This window comes from Pteronotus mesoamericanus, unplaced genomic scaffold, assembly GCF_021234165.1.
Source record: "Pteronotus mesoamericanus isolate MK-2021 breed Mesoamerican mustached bat unplaced genomic scaffold, CSHL_Meso_final scaffold_85, whole genome shotgun sequence".
NCBI classification, from domain to species: Eukaryota; Metazoa; Chordata; class Mammalia; order Chiroptera; family Mormoopidae; genus Pteronotus; species Pteronotus mesoamericanus.
Genome location: NW_026555329.1, coordinates 8,360,805 through 8,375,733, shown reverse-complemented (window position 1 = coordinate 8,375,733; position 14,929 = coordinate 8,360,805). Strand labels below are relative to the sequence as shown.

Genomic DNA, 14,929 nt, shown 5'->3' with positions numbered 1-14,929 from the left:
TTTCAAGGATGACGTGTGTGCACGTGGATGGGCGTCGGGGGAAGATCGCAGGCAGTGGCCACCACATCTCCTGCCAACTTTCCGTCTACTACAAACTAAATGTCAGGGTAGTTCAGACTCCTTACATATCATCAGATTAATGCCTATTTTACTGCTTTAGCTTTTCTCTAAATTATCAAATCAGTCTCTTTCCTTCTGGTGTAATGGCATAATACTCGTTGACTTGAGTGTACTTCTGCATATGTTTGCTATATGATGGTAGAGTTAAGTTTGTTTTGTGGTCTCTCAGCACTACTTAAAACTGTCAGGAATTCTTGAAAAATTGTCCCACGTCTGGTGAGAAAAAATCTATGTAAAAGGAAAGAATGGGAATCCTACTTTCTGCCTGATTATATTCTGATCTGGAAGTAGGTTTGTTAGATTCCTATGAATACTTTGAAGAATATTTTGGAATGCGTGTTTTATGACCTAGAGTTGCCACTGTTTCAGACTCAGATAGTACTCCAGTATCAGAATCTTTCTATTTTAGTATCGCACTTGAGATTTTGGTAGGTGATGCTAATCTCAGTCACGCGGCAGAAACAAAGATGGAGAGCAGGTATTTGCATTTTAGGGAAGAGAAAGGCAAATCTTATCAGAGACCTCTCCCATGTGGAGCCGATTCCTTGGAGTCTGTCAAGAATTCTTTCCAAAATTAGAAACAAACCTATACTTTTAGGTACATGTTTGTACAGTGGTTTGATTATGAAATCTTGTCTTAATTAGGCAAAATGAAGTCCAGAAAACTTCAAAGTATGAAGCTGATCTTTATGTATTAACCCCTCTCAGCTCGGGTGTTTAGATTACTCAAGCAGGTCTCCAGTTGGCTCTTCTCCAAGTATGTATTCCATATGTTTAATCAAGGTGGCATATGCATGTTGAGTATTCTCCAGATTTTGAAAATATTTCACGTGCCTTCAATTGTCAAAGGGAGCAGAGGAAAGTTTTGCTTAAGAAAATATTAAACCTCTATCCTATTATCAAGTATTCAAAACAGAACCATCAAGAAACAAATTGTTACAGTTCACTCTTCCCCGTGAGGTGATGAAAACATTTATTTCACATTAGGTGAGGGCCATAACTTAGATGTCAAAGCTACCAAGTTTCTGTATAATAATACATTTATGTGTACTATAACTATTTAGACTACCCACTAATGAGCAATAAACACAGGCACTTTAATTTATGTTGTTTGTTTCCTGTTATCTTGGATGCACCTGTACTGAATCCATTCAAACTGGGGCCTAATAGTTGGCGTCATAAAAACATGAATCCTGTTCTTGAGAACTTGTTAAAGCAGGAAATAGAGGCACACATGAAGACATAGATGTGCAGTGACATTTTAAAATGTCTCTGCCTTTTACTTCCTCAAATTTTTTGTTTTTGTTTTTAAAGGAATTGAGGGAAGCAAAAATGAAGTGGCAAGGAAGAAAAATAAGGAAGAAAAATAGGTTTATTTCTAAACCTATATTATATTAAATATGATTGGCCTTCGTGGTATGAAATTTTTAACAATATATTCTAATTGCTAATAAACTTTAGAAAAATTAGAAGCAAAACTATACTTTTGTGAGCATAGTTTATACATTGAGCTACTTATTACATTTTGAAGACTTTCTTAATCTTGAATGCATTTATGAAAGCAGTCATTCATGCTTGTTATGACTATTCCATGTAAATGTTGTTAATTATACTAAATAATGTACCTGCTTGTTGGCTGATTTACTGTGACATTTACGTGGAGAATTTGTGTGTTGAAAGAATTATTTGCCTCATATAATTGTGGTGTAAGTACTCAGTAGATTAGCAGAAATGTCCCTGGGATGAGTTTATATAATGTTTGTAATTTTATATCTACACAATAGGGTGAGCTAGAAAGGTGAGTGGAAACCCTGTCAGGATGATTTATCTCTGCTAATCAGTATGAATATTCAGCTTGCACTGAGAGCATTTTGAGAAGCTTAACCATAAGAAATTCATGGCTTAGGACATTTGTTCTTTTCTCTTTTTGAGACATTGAAAAAATTCAGAAACACATTTAGCCATATTTATTGCTAATGTATAGCAATGCATCATTCATGCAATGATGACTTGTGAGCCTTTTCAAAAAACCAAGGGTTTCTTTATAATAGCATCCAATTAAGACCGTTGCTTTTGCCAATATCTTTTGCTCTATTTTATTGGAAGAAAAAATAGTTTCTAAAGTAGAATTTTCTTCACAAATACAGAAGGGCAAACAAAAAAAGTAAGAGGTATTGGTAGTTTTCTTCTAAGACCATTTCAACTTTAAATATTGGCACAGACTTTCTGGTAAAATAAACTATGATAAATGAAAACAAAATACAATTCAGTTACTTATACATTTTTATGATCTTTAAGTATTACGACCACTGCATATTTATTTACTTAAAATATGTTTATTGATGTTAGAGAGAGAAGGAAAGAGACCGAGAAAGAGAAATGTCGATTAGTTGCCTCCCCTACGTGCCCTGGCCCAGGATGAAACTGGCAACCTAGGCATGTGCCCTGACAGGGAATCAAACCTCCGAGTTTTTTATATAAAGCATGAGGCTCTCGTCAGCTGAGCTCTGCTGACCACAGCAACCACTGCATATTTAAATGAAGGACACATCTTTAGTCACATTATTACCTAAACAATATATAGAAATTTTCCAAAATATCTTCAGACATTCTTATGATGAGATACTTAGACATAGCTCTCTGCCCCCTGCCCAATATTTTCTTTGAATTATTTTAGTGTTACAGTATTAATAGAATAGCATTGATTCATACCTAATAGTTTCTCTTTTAACTAGAATCACAATATCTTTTCTAATACCTGTTTTTTCATACTCGTTCTACCAAATCCCTAAGAGCAGAAATTTAAAGAAACCTTTTTTTTTTCATTCAATACTTACTTGAATTAAATGCTGGCCTGTGCTTGTATCCATTTAGCAAACCATACTGAACTCTTACTTTGTGCCAGACACTATTCTGGGCACTAAGGAAACACCATTCAGTGTTCTCAGGGAGCTTACAGTGTGGGGAGCGGGGCAGAGCAGTATTCAAGTCAACAGTAATACGGTGTGTTAAGCGTTAGGATAGAGGGCGGGAGGGAAGGAAATTATCTTTGAGGAAATAAGACTTGAGACTTGTTTGGTTACTTCTCTGGATATTCTTGTTCATTTTACATCTTTTCTTTTTTTCTTTTTCTTTCTTTGTTTCTTATATATGCTTGGTGATAAATATCTTAGGCATTCCTATGACTGGGTATCAGCCAACACTTTTAAAAAACTCATAAATCATGAGATGATATCTTATATATGTCAAGGTTCACTTTAGATATAAGTATTTATTGTATATATATTATGATGATGCTTAGGTATTTTGACATGAGAGCTATTTTATCATAATAAAAATATATTTAAGACAAGACCAGTAAAGGGCAGGCCAAGCAGATGTCCTATGTTGCCCTTATTCGAACAGGTAGATATTATGCCTGACAAGCAAGGCATGGATATAATTTTGCTCAAATACTGCAACAGAGCAGACGGGGAGCTTTCATTAAGTTTTAGAAGAGAATTTGACCCTTTATGTGAGTAGTACTTGTTATCTTCCTTTTCTTGACACAATCTCTAACATGAGTGTTACATGTTCTCCCCAAGTTCTCATGACTCATACCCACTCCTTGTCCCCAGTCCTCTCTCCACAGCAGCCCAAGGGAGTGCCTTCTTTCATGCCAGTGGTCACATATAAGCATGGCGTGCATATGTGTGGGTGCTGCCTTTGTCCTTACAAAGTGTCCCTGAAGGCAGTCCTGCAAGGAAGCTATTTTGTACAAAGTGCTTATTTTCCCAAGGTTAATGTGAAGAACTAATAGGTGTATACATTCCAAAATGTTTATATTTTTTGAGTCACACCTCATAGTATCAAACAAACAAACACTTCATATTAGCTTTATTTTAACAAAGGTAATTCTACCTGTGGCTTACCTGTGGGAACATCAACATTTTAAATATAAATAGATGAGGACCATGGAGCAATTTTTGCTTTGCTGGTGCACCTACTTCTCCTAGCATGTCTTTTCTTCCCTTTCTTTTCTGTGCTGTTTTCCCAGAACCTTCTCTGTTGGTACCTTAAGGGATAGAGTCATTTAAATAATATGGCTCCGTTTTATTTGTAGGATCTACTGTTTGCCTGGGACACCATGCTTACATTCTTAGGGGTATTATCGCCTCAAACTTAACAACTCACTTTTTTTTTTTTAACATCCAGAAACTTAAATTGAACAGGCTTCAGTCCGTTGGCGAAGGTGACAGAGCTGGCATTGGACAGAGGGTGTATAGCCCAAAAGCCCGTCCTTCATCTAAGTTTGTGCATATGATTTTAGTGTTGTTTTTATCACCAAGCAGGAGACAAGAGTTTCCTAATTTTATTTTTGCCAAAAAGAGAAAACTTACCTTTTAAAACAAAGCAAACAAAACAAGGATGATCATCTTTTTTTTTTGGTGTTAGTTTGGATTCGCCAGGATGAAGAAATCCCAGTTCCTGGCCCTACTTCCCAATTTCCATGCATTGTCCTCTATCTTGGAAGGTTTTTTTTTTCCCTTAAATATGTTTATTGATTCAGAGGAGTGTGGGGTGGGGTAGGGGGGGGGAGAGAGAGAGATAATGAGAGAGAGAGAGAGAGAGAGAGAGAGACATTGATTGGTTGCCTACCATATATGCCCACACTGGGGATCAAACCCACAACCTAGATACTGCCCTGACCCAGAATCAAACCCCCAACCCTTTTGCATACAGGACTGCACTGCAACCAACTGAGCTACTATGGCCAAGGCTTGCAAGGGTTTTTATTTTTTTCCATCGGACGCGATGGCGGGACACTTAGCCATCCTGTTGGGTCATAAGGCTTTCCAGCAGCGTGATGCAAGTGCAGCAGAGAGCGCACTCTGGCCAGGCCGCATTTCATTCCTCTCTCGCGTGTTGTAAGGTTGCCATTGTTTTAAGGCTGGGCAAACGTCTCGCGGCAGTTCCGAGCAAGCCCGAAGCTGAAAGCCTGCTGACTTCATCAAGTTCAACTGAAATGCAAATGTTGGCATCTCATCTATGGGTGGTTGGAAAACGCCGTGGTTTAAGTTTTGAAAAATGGATGAGTAGAAACTTGAACTGTGCTCTCATTTAGGAAAGTAGGCATTACTGTTGTCAGGTTTAATTTCTCTCTATCCGTTTGACAGCTTGTTTCCATGCAGAGTCTTTAATCACCAATTTCGGATTACATTCTGCCCATTAGATGGATAGTATGTCCAAAAACTTTAGCTACCCCTGAAAGGCAGTCTTAATTTTATAACAGTAAAAAGGTTCCTAGATTATTTATCTATCTATAAAGGTTTATAAAAGAAACTTTGACTTTACCCTTAAATAGATGCTATTTTGACATGATTAGCTCAATGTAAATAGATCTGTGTAGGTATGTAGCCAGCTTCAAAAAAACGCACTTACGCTGCAATGCCAGCTTACACCAGCGCAGAGGATATATATTGAAGCATTCCGCTATATAATTACAGGTTGGTGGTTTATAATATACAGAAAATGGCTTGCTGCTTTATTATTAGATGTGATGAAATCCTGTGTTTGTAAAAGAAACTAAATGACCATTTCAGTGGATTAATGTGTAGCGTTCGTAAACGTTCCTGCGTTCATAACTTGAAGATGAAGGGAAGGACCTCGACCTTCCCGTATCACTCCGCACTGTTAATCTAATCAGAGACGCTTTTACGGAATGAGAAAAACAATAGTTGGACATGACTATGAGGTAAGAAAATAAGGGAAAGAAAAATATCTGGGGAATTAAACCATGTGAGTGGTTTGACTGATGTTGATTTCAGGCAGTTCAAAGGGAGAGGGAAGCTAAATAATTTGGTTGTTTCCCAACCTTGACAAATAGTTTCACTTGACAGGATGAAATAATTAAGTCTTACTAAGGAATTTTTAATATAGCTAAGTGATTTGTGGACATGAAAACCACCAATGTGTAGCTGTCTCTTTGTTTTAGATTTGGTGGCTTATAAATTCTTAACTGTAGATTTTTTTTTTCTCCCTCTATCTTTCTGCTCTTTCTCTAAATACTTATGAAATCGGAGGGATTATGGTGACCCTGAGATGTCATGTGGCCTAGAGTAGTCCCATTCCTTCAGGCAGAATTGCATCCAAGGCCACGCTCTCATATCCTGAATGTATCGTTACTCTCTTGCTATCGAATTAGTTGTATCAACCAGCAATAAAAACTCACTTCTACAAAAGAATTCCTGGCATGGAATAATTTATGATGTTCCGCAGAGATTTATTAGCAACCACTGTGCTGCATACTAGAAATGAAAATAAAGAAAGCATGTTCTTTCCCTTGAATGGGCTCACAGACCTGCAAACAGATCATTCTATTCAAAAATCGTTCTACATAATATATAGCTCATTTGAATTGCGAAGTCAAGAATGCATGATGTTCTTTCCAAGAGAAGTTTCTGGGGACCTGCACCATTATTTGTTAGTTTTGCGTCTTTGGTCGAAATGTCACACCTCTTTGTCCTTTAACTCTCTAATCTGCACATTTTAGAGGGTTACTAGCAAGGCTTCCCTGAGAAAATGCACTGAAAGTGCCTTTGTTATTAAACATGGTAAGCAGGAGTGACATCTGACTCAGGATTTATATTCTTACCTAGTAATATTTCTGTTTTCCTTATTTGTTAATGAAGATGGTTGTCGGAAAGTGCTAGACTCTTTCCAAGACACACATTCCCCACTTGTTTCAATATTACATCAAGCTATTTTGTTGTCAACCAAACCACTAAATTTTGTTGAAGTTTTCTCTTACGTATTTGCATTCATCATGTAGCTGACCTTGTTTTCTCTTTGGAACAATATTATGGTTAGATATTGAATTTTTATTGAGGTATAATTTACACACAGCAAAATGTATTCCTTTTTCTCAACAGTTCAGTGAGTTTTGACAAATGCATATTGCCATGTAATTACCACAATCAAGATATAGAACAGGTCCTTCAGCTTCCAAAATTCCCTCTGCTCTCCTTTGTAGTCAGTCCCTACCTGTAGTTCCAACCCCTGGCAAAGTAGTTCCCATTTTTCACCATGCAAGGAACGTAGAAGTCACAATTGTGAAGGATGGTGTATGTTAAGAGCATGCAGACATCTGCCCTAAATGGTCTAAACTGCAGAATGTTCAATCAAGAAGGGATACATGGGATTATTTCCAAAGGTCCCAAGTTGACAGCCATGGACAGGATCTGTTCCACTGAGCTGCTCTCTTTGGCCTGCCTGGTGTATTAAAAAGCATTTGAATTATTGGCAAGTCTTTAAAAATAGAAAGATTTCAAATACAATTCTGGATTTCTGGCATTATCAGAAAATTTATGAAGTCTTGCCACAGTGGGCCTGCATTCCCACATGGCAGGCATCCTAAGCTGAGGTTTCCTCTTCCTGTCCATCTTAAACAGGGTTTGCCCCACTGTCCAGGTTACCAAAGAAAGGGATTGATCATTGGTGGTGGAAAGGCAGATGTTCACGCATTAAGTGATTGGAAGATAATCGGCTTTGGGATCTTATCTATTCTGAGGCAGTTTAAAATCACCAAGGGTTAGCAAAAATACGTAAATAAGTAAGGATTCCTTTCCTCACTGTGCCTCTACTCATTACACTTGAAGAGCCAACTTTGAAGAAAACTTTGGAAGACAGCATACTTTCAGCTGAAAATCGGAAAGGGGATTATCAGGAAAATCCTATTATGTAATATAAAAGGACATAAAATTGCACAGTGAGGTATTGTTAAATACCTAAAAATAAGTCCTTTGTGCTCCAGTTAAGAGAAACCCCTGATAGTTCTTGTTCTCTTGCTGAGGATTTTATGTTCTGAAAGGGCCATCTTCCTGTTTTCACTTTTGCCACCTAAATCAATCTTCTGTAGTGACCGGAGTGGTCATTTACAAATGCAAGTCAAATGATGTCAAAGGCTTGCTTAAAACTCCCCAGTTGCTCCTTATTGCTTCTAGGATGAAATTGAAACATCTTTGAACCTACCAGGCTGTCCTGATCCGGCTCTTGTTCCCCAAGTGACCTCATATCGTAGTCTCTTCACTTCCTTCCTGATCTCCAGCCACATTGGCCTCCTCTCCTGTCTGTGGGGAATCTCAGTCCACCTCTGGGAGTTGTGCTAGCCACAGTTCTGTATGGAATGATCAACCTCCAGGCCTTCTCGTGACTCCATCTTGGTGTTGGAGTCTCTCAGCTCAAACCTCACATCTTCAGAGAAGCTTTCCCTGCCCAGACAAGTTAGACAGATAACACTTCCCAGATCATTCTCTATCACGTTAAGTTCCAACTTCAGTTGCTTATTTTCTGTTTACCCCACTGAGAGCTTGCCTAACTGACCTCTCCCTTCCCAGGGCTTGGCATATGATAAGTGCTCAATAAAAATTGTTGAATGATTGACAAGAGTGAGTTGGCAACTTTCTCAAACTAGCTGAGAAGAGGAAATTTTCAGTCTCCTTCTCAGAAGTAAACACTCATTTAAGTTATTGAAATGCCAGAATGTTTTGAGAGCCAGAGAAAGGATATTTAAATTTCAGGTATTACTTTACACAATCATTTAGAGCTATAAAGATAAACAAGTTTTTTTATTAAGAATTTACTTGGTCCCTAGATTAATTTTGTATATCTCCAGTATTGGTAAGAGAGGATGTTTTACACTTTAGACTTTTAATTTATATGAATAATGAACCAATATATGGAAAATCTTTCTCTCTTGTTATTTAATTTTGGTTCTTCTGGTTATTTTCTTAAAATGCACAGAAGTGAAATAGCATGGAGCATTTTGGCTTGAGGCGGAGTTCTTCTCTAAGTAAGACCTCTCGATTTGAAAGCCCTCCAAGCTCTGCGTGTTGTTTTTGAGAACATTTGGTACATACCTAATCTGTTTGTGAATTGAGACAGAATTTTATCATTATTTTTAAATCTAGTTTCCTTGGAGCTTAAGGAAAAGGTTTTATTTTCCAAGAGAAGAATTTTACATTATTTAAAAGAAAGAAAGTGTGCTATTGCCATGCTCCAAGTAAAATCTGCCTTAAAATCTGAGGCTAAAGAAGAAAGCAGTGAGTTGGGTGGAAGGTCATTTTGCATAGTTTAAATAATCACACTCAAATACTTGTGCTTAATGATTTGTTGATAATTTCAGAAAATCAGATGTCTGTCAGAAACAGATTTATTCCTTATACACTCCTGTTCTTATTTTCCATTCCAAATCTGAAGATATTTGTGGGCACATGAAGGATTTCTGGGGCAAAGGTTATAAATTAGAATTTAAAGATATTTTATTCAAAAACACTTATGCTTGGTGACTTCTAGATTTTTACCAAACAATGTAACTTACATGAAGATGAGCTTAATAGGTTACTGTATAAAGATTAGCAGCACAGCCTTTAAATATTTAATGAATTTTACAGCATTTGTCAATAAAAGATGTTTAACATGGAATATAATACATTGAAATTATGGAGTTGCTATAAATATGACCCTTATAGGGATTGGTAAGAATTGAAAGGTTGAGTTGTAAAACGTGAAGTGTAAAAATTTGGATAAATAATGCTATCTGGCCTGTAGACTGTCTGTGTGAGTGTGTGTAAACGTGTGTTACAAACCCAGAATGGTTATAGATTGCCGATAGCATCCTTAGCATCCATACAATTGCAGGACAGTAGCATGGAGAACACAGCGACCCACTGACACATGAGTAAGACCCCAGATAAAAAGGTCAGGAGAAGCTGTACAGCCATCATCTTCATCTCAGCTGGGTTCCCCACCAAAGTAACTCACCTGGTGTCAGACGAAGGGCACACGGAGTGTTTTACCAGTGGGGCCTCGGCCGAGATTCACACGGGCTTGCACATTTATCTGTCACACAGATGTTTCGTCTTGTGTTTTCTAGCCAGCAAGGCAACAGCCCAGCTTTGCTGGGGGATCACCTCCAGATGTTCAACCAAAGAGAGACCCTGCTACCCCACTGAGCGTAAGCAGACAGCTCCTCCCTGCATCTGGGGCCACTCAGCGACAGTACAAATTGGAAAAGGGTTAGCCTGTTCCATCTTTGTAATGGTCATATTCGTAGCTCAAAGACACGTAGAACACAACATTGTTTGTACCCTGACGTTCTTAGTAAATAGTCACAAACTTACAGATAATATCAACTAACTTTTTTATTTTAAATATCTGAAATTAAATCAAATGTGGCAGGCGGATTGTCTGTGACTTTTGTTTGTAGATTTTCCTTGCTGATGTTAATTGCTAATTTTTCCACTCTGGCCAATTTGACTGTTTAAACAAAAACAGCTTTTGTCAAATACCTAAAATAAAATAAGAAGTGTAGGTTAACTCCCTCTATGCATTTATGGCTTGCAGTATTGGCTCCAGGAGGTCCCATTTATCTCTTACATTTTGTGAAACTTAACAAAGAGCACATTTTGCTCCAGAGATGATGAAAAAGTGGTAGTTATTGTTCAAATTGACAGTGGCATTTGTTTCATGACCTGGGAAGAAAAGTGTCAAAGCATTGCTACCAAACACTAAGTTGTCAGATATTTATGAAAAAAGATGGGTGAGGAAGAAATGAGGTTAAATCCTAGATTTTTGACTTATGAAATTGGATACTACTGTCCACTCAGATGAGAAAATAGGTGATCAATACATTTGAGTGGGATGGGAATAAAGATTATTTCTGAGCTACTTAAAGTTTATGGTACCTATTAGATATCCTAGATCTGAGCAAAGACATTAAGCAAGCAGCTGAATATGCAAGTTTAGAGCTCAAGGGAGGCATTGGAATTGTTTATATTAATTCAGTTGTCATCAGAAATAGCTACTTAAGAGGAGAATGCGGAGAGGAAGGGTATAAAAACGTCTAGGTCTCTATTTTGGAGATGATTCGGTTTTTCTTGGGCATGAAGTTCCTTCTTTATAAAATACAGATTTGAAGAATGTTATAAATTTTTCAACACCAACATTTTATACCTATATGATCTCCATTCATAAGTTACTGTTTTATGTCAAGCAATGTTTCTTTTTACAAATCATTAAGGAATTCTGCCCTTGGAAAAAGATCAGTTTGCCATTTGGACTTCTTGCCCAGGTATCACAACATTATTCAGTCTTTTTTTTCTCCCTCATGGTTCCTTTAGTACATCAGAGGTGAAGGTGAAGCCAAGGAATCTGCTAGAATAAATGGCATTGTTTCTACATTGCACACTAAACATTGTTTGTCAGTGAGGTTGTAAATACTGACCCAGTTTGATTTATCGATGAAATGATGGGATTTCTGGATACTTCTGTGACCTCAGAAATATATTAACAGGTCAAATTTTAGAGGGTGTTCTGTTAAAATGAACAAATTATATATTCTGTGAACACTCAGCATTTTGTCAGTATTAGAGATTTTCTTGGACATACTTGCTTTCTATGGGAAATTATATTCCAGTAAATTCACCCAGTTTACTGAACCTCTGGCTGTACCAACACTAGTAATATCAGCCTCTTACTTTCAAAGATGCTATGATGGTGTCTTGTTTTCCTTTCTAAAATGTATCACCCTCACTGACACATATTAATATGCTGTTTAAATTGCCAATGGTTTTGGCATGTATGCAGTGATTGACTTTTGTAACAAGAGTGATTTCAGTCAAATAGTGTGGGCCAAAGCCTTTTTATTGTGAATTCTAAAGCGAATGGGAAAGGAAAAATCAAAGACAATAAAGAGAAATAACGCAGGGAGTTTTACTGTGAAGGAAGGTGCATGATGGTTTTGGAACGGGTGGTCAAGGGGGGTTTTATTTAAGAGGAATAAATATACTGGAAGCGTACAAATGAGAATACTCCAGCAGAGCGGAGCATGCGCAATGGAGGAAGAGCAGGCTACTGCGGGAGTGGAGAGATCCAGAGCATTAAGTGGAAGGATTGACTGAGATAGGAGTGCAGACATTGCTTTCATTGTAACAGGAGGAGGGCGAACGGGACAGTTGAATTTCTCTGCTGATACTTCTATTTTCTTGGTGAAATAAGAAGCAAAGGTATCAGGAGGGAGTGAGGAAAAGGTCTAGATGTTCGAAGATTGAGGAGAGAGGAGGTAGTTTGAAATGGTCATTGAAAGAGTGAGAGTAAACGAACTAGAGAAATGTAGGATTGCCAGGTAACCTAAGGACGCACTGGAGGATTATGATTATGAATTTGCGGACCAACAGTCAGCATGATTGCAATTTTGTTTGTTCATTTCCTAGCTTATTTGCCTGCTTGGGTTTGGCAGAGATTTATTAGCTACCACAGTTAGGAGTCTTAATTTTGAAAAGGCAGGAGAGTTGAAGATAACGTAAGGGTGGGAGCTGTAATAATGGAGCATGGAACCGTGTCCAGCAAGGAGGGAAATAAGGGAAGAGAGCAGGCGGTGATGGACAGTGAAAATGTGGTTGGCTCAATAGCTTTTAGGACCCTCCAGAGATGAAGTATGGTTGCGGTCAGAATATTCTGAGGATTAGCCGGAAGAAAGGAATAGTGTTTGAAACTGAGAGTTAGGTGAGTGGGCACTTAGGGATAAAGACCAAGTGTAGAGTGTGATCATGAACTTGGGGGCTGAGATACAGCAGAGGACAAGACCCCTGGAGGTTAGGAAGAGAAGGCACTGAGAGGCCATGTGGGAACTGGGAAAGAGAACAACCACCGAAAAGTCTTTTTACTTAGCAGGTGGTATTTGTAGCTTCCTCTTGATTATTAAATACTCCTGTAGTCAAGCACCCAGAAGCTGGATGAGATGCAGAGTCCCCCTTCAGTAAGCAGGGACTTTTAACATGGCGTTTCCTAGGTACTGGTCATGTGCTCTCTGGCTAACTTTTCATGAATGGCCCTCAGTTCTTGGGCTATGACCACACATACCATATCATTGTGTTTTCTTTTTCTCTTGTCCTCATAGTGGTTCTTCTGGGCGGGACCTTTTGAACACCTCTCGGTGGTGTCTGTCTGACTCACAGTTGTCCTTGGCCCACCAGCTCTGTTGATCTAACTCCCATGGACTGGTCCCGCTAAGCTTCAGTAGTGAAAGGGAGCGTTTTCTCCAGCTTAGTAAGCAACCATCCAGATGAATAGCATCGGACTTCTTGAAGACAGTCTTTCTGAGGGGCGCCTGCAGCTTTCATCACCTGTCTAATACCTTTTCTTAGATAAATCTCTTTCCCATGAGATTCTCTAACCTGCTCTTGTGTGTTGTCTGCGGTGAGCGATGAAATAGGGCTATAGGACTGAATTATGAGCTCTCTGTCTCTGAAAATGAGTGGGTGTTTTTTACCCAAGGTCCTTATCCCTGGTGTCCCAGCCAAAACTCAGACTTTTCTGTTAAAATCCTGCTTGATTTCTCTGGTGTTACATGTTCTTTTATAAACAGCCAATTCAATGGGATTCTGCAATTGTGTAGTCAGAGTTCAGCAATATTACATTGCCTCTTTTCTCCAGAGTCTGAGAAGTGTGCCAGGAATTTTGTACATGAGACTTGAAGAGCCATGACCAGATAGGTCATTTGGTTAAACCGTTGTCCCAATGTGCCAGGGTTGTGAGTTCAATCCCAGGTCGGGGCATGTACAGGAGTCAACCAATGAATGTATAAATAGTGGAAGAGCAGATTGATGTTTCTCTATAAATAAATACATACATATACATACATACATAAAGATGAATTGCTGATTAACATTTAGAATTGGTACAAAATTCCTGCAAATGGTTTCCCAAAAAGTACTTATAGGCATTTAAAGCATGATGGGATGCATGTTTTCCTTATGCTGACTGCCCAAGGACAATAAAAGTTAGACTGTAGACACAAAGGAAATTAATATTTAAATTTGCCTCTTCATTCTGATATAAATTTTGATTGGTATATATTCTCTTAGCTTGATCGTGTCTTATGATTGGTGATGTGTAGGTCTTACATATGGTTTAGCCTAAGTTATATTTTCTTCTGTTTGAATCTTATTCTCAACCCAAACATACTATACATTGTGTCACTCTCATCTTCCATCAGCCTCCCTCTGTCTCCCTGTGTCCACACCCCACTGGCATTTCAGTGGCACAGATGCACTGGACTCCCTTTCAATCCACACACTGTGCCTTCTGCCAGATACGCTCTTTACAGTTATTTCCACGCCTTACACACAGGCCACTAGCTCTTCCTTTCCATCCTTCATCTTTCACTTCTCAGGCTAAACACAGCACTTTCTCAGTGAAACCTTCCTTAACAACCCACATCCCACTCTATTCCAACTGACATGTCTTCTATGTCACTCTGTGTTTCTTTCTTTTTCATTTCCATACCTGAAAACAAGAATGAGTTTGTTTACCAGTTTGGTGTCTTTCCAACACACTAACCCATAGGCTCCATGAGGGCAGGGCAATGGCTGTTTCCTCAATGCTTAGAATGGTACCTTGAACATAGTTGGCACTCTATAAATATTTGTTGAAAAATGAATGAAAACTCCCCAGAGTTCTACCTACAGTGAAATTCAAGGGCATGATCAGTGTGTGCAGAGCCAATTGAGGTTTATACCTAAAGAGGCTACGGCAGCCTTCAAAGTCTGAATACTTGTATATTCTAATTCTAAAACGTGTAGTTTTAAAAATATAGGTAAGTATGAGTGGGAGGTAAGCTTGGATTTTACATGGAAAAGTCTGTATTCGTGATTTTAGTGGTGGCTTTCTGAGTGCTGCTTATTACATAATTGGCATGTTGCTTACGAGGGCACTGACTCAGCGGAAAACTCTAACCGCTTTTGAAAACACAGTTCAAGATCTGCAGATG

At 38.4% G+C, this 14,929-nt stretch overlaps 1 protein-coding gene across 2 annotated transcripts in view; it reads left to right on the top strand.

Annotated features, from left to right (window-relative positions):
* Window positions 1–14,929, top strand: part of HDAC9 (histone deacetylase 9) — a 608,128-nt gene that overhangs the window by 435,116 nt on the left and 158,083 nt on the right. The gene's annotated exons all lie outside the window — the stretch shown is intronic.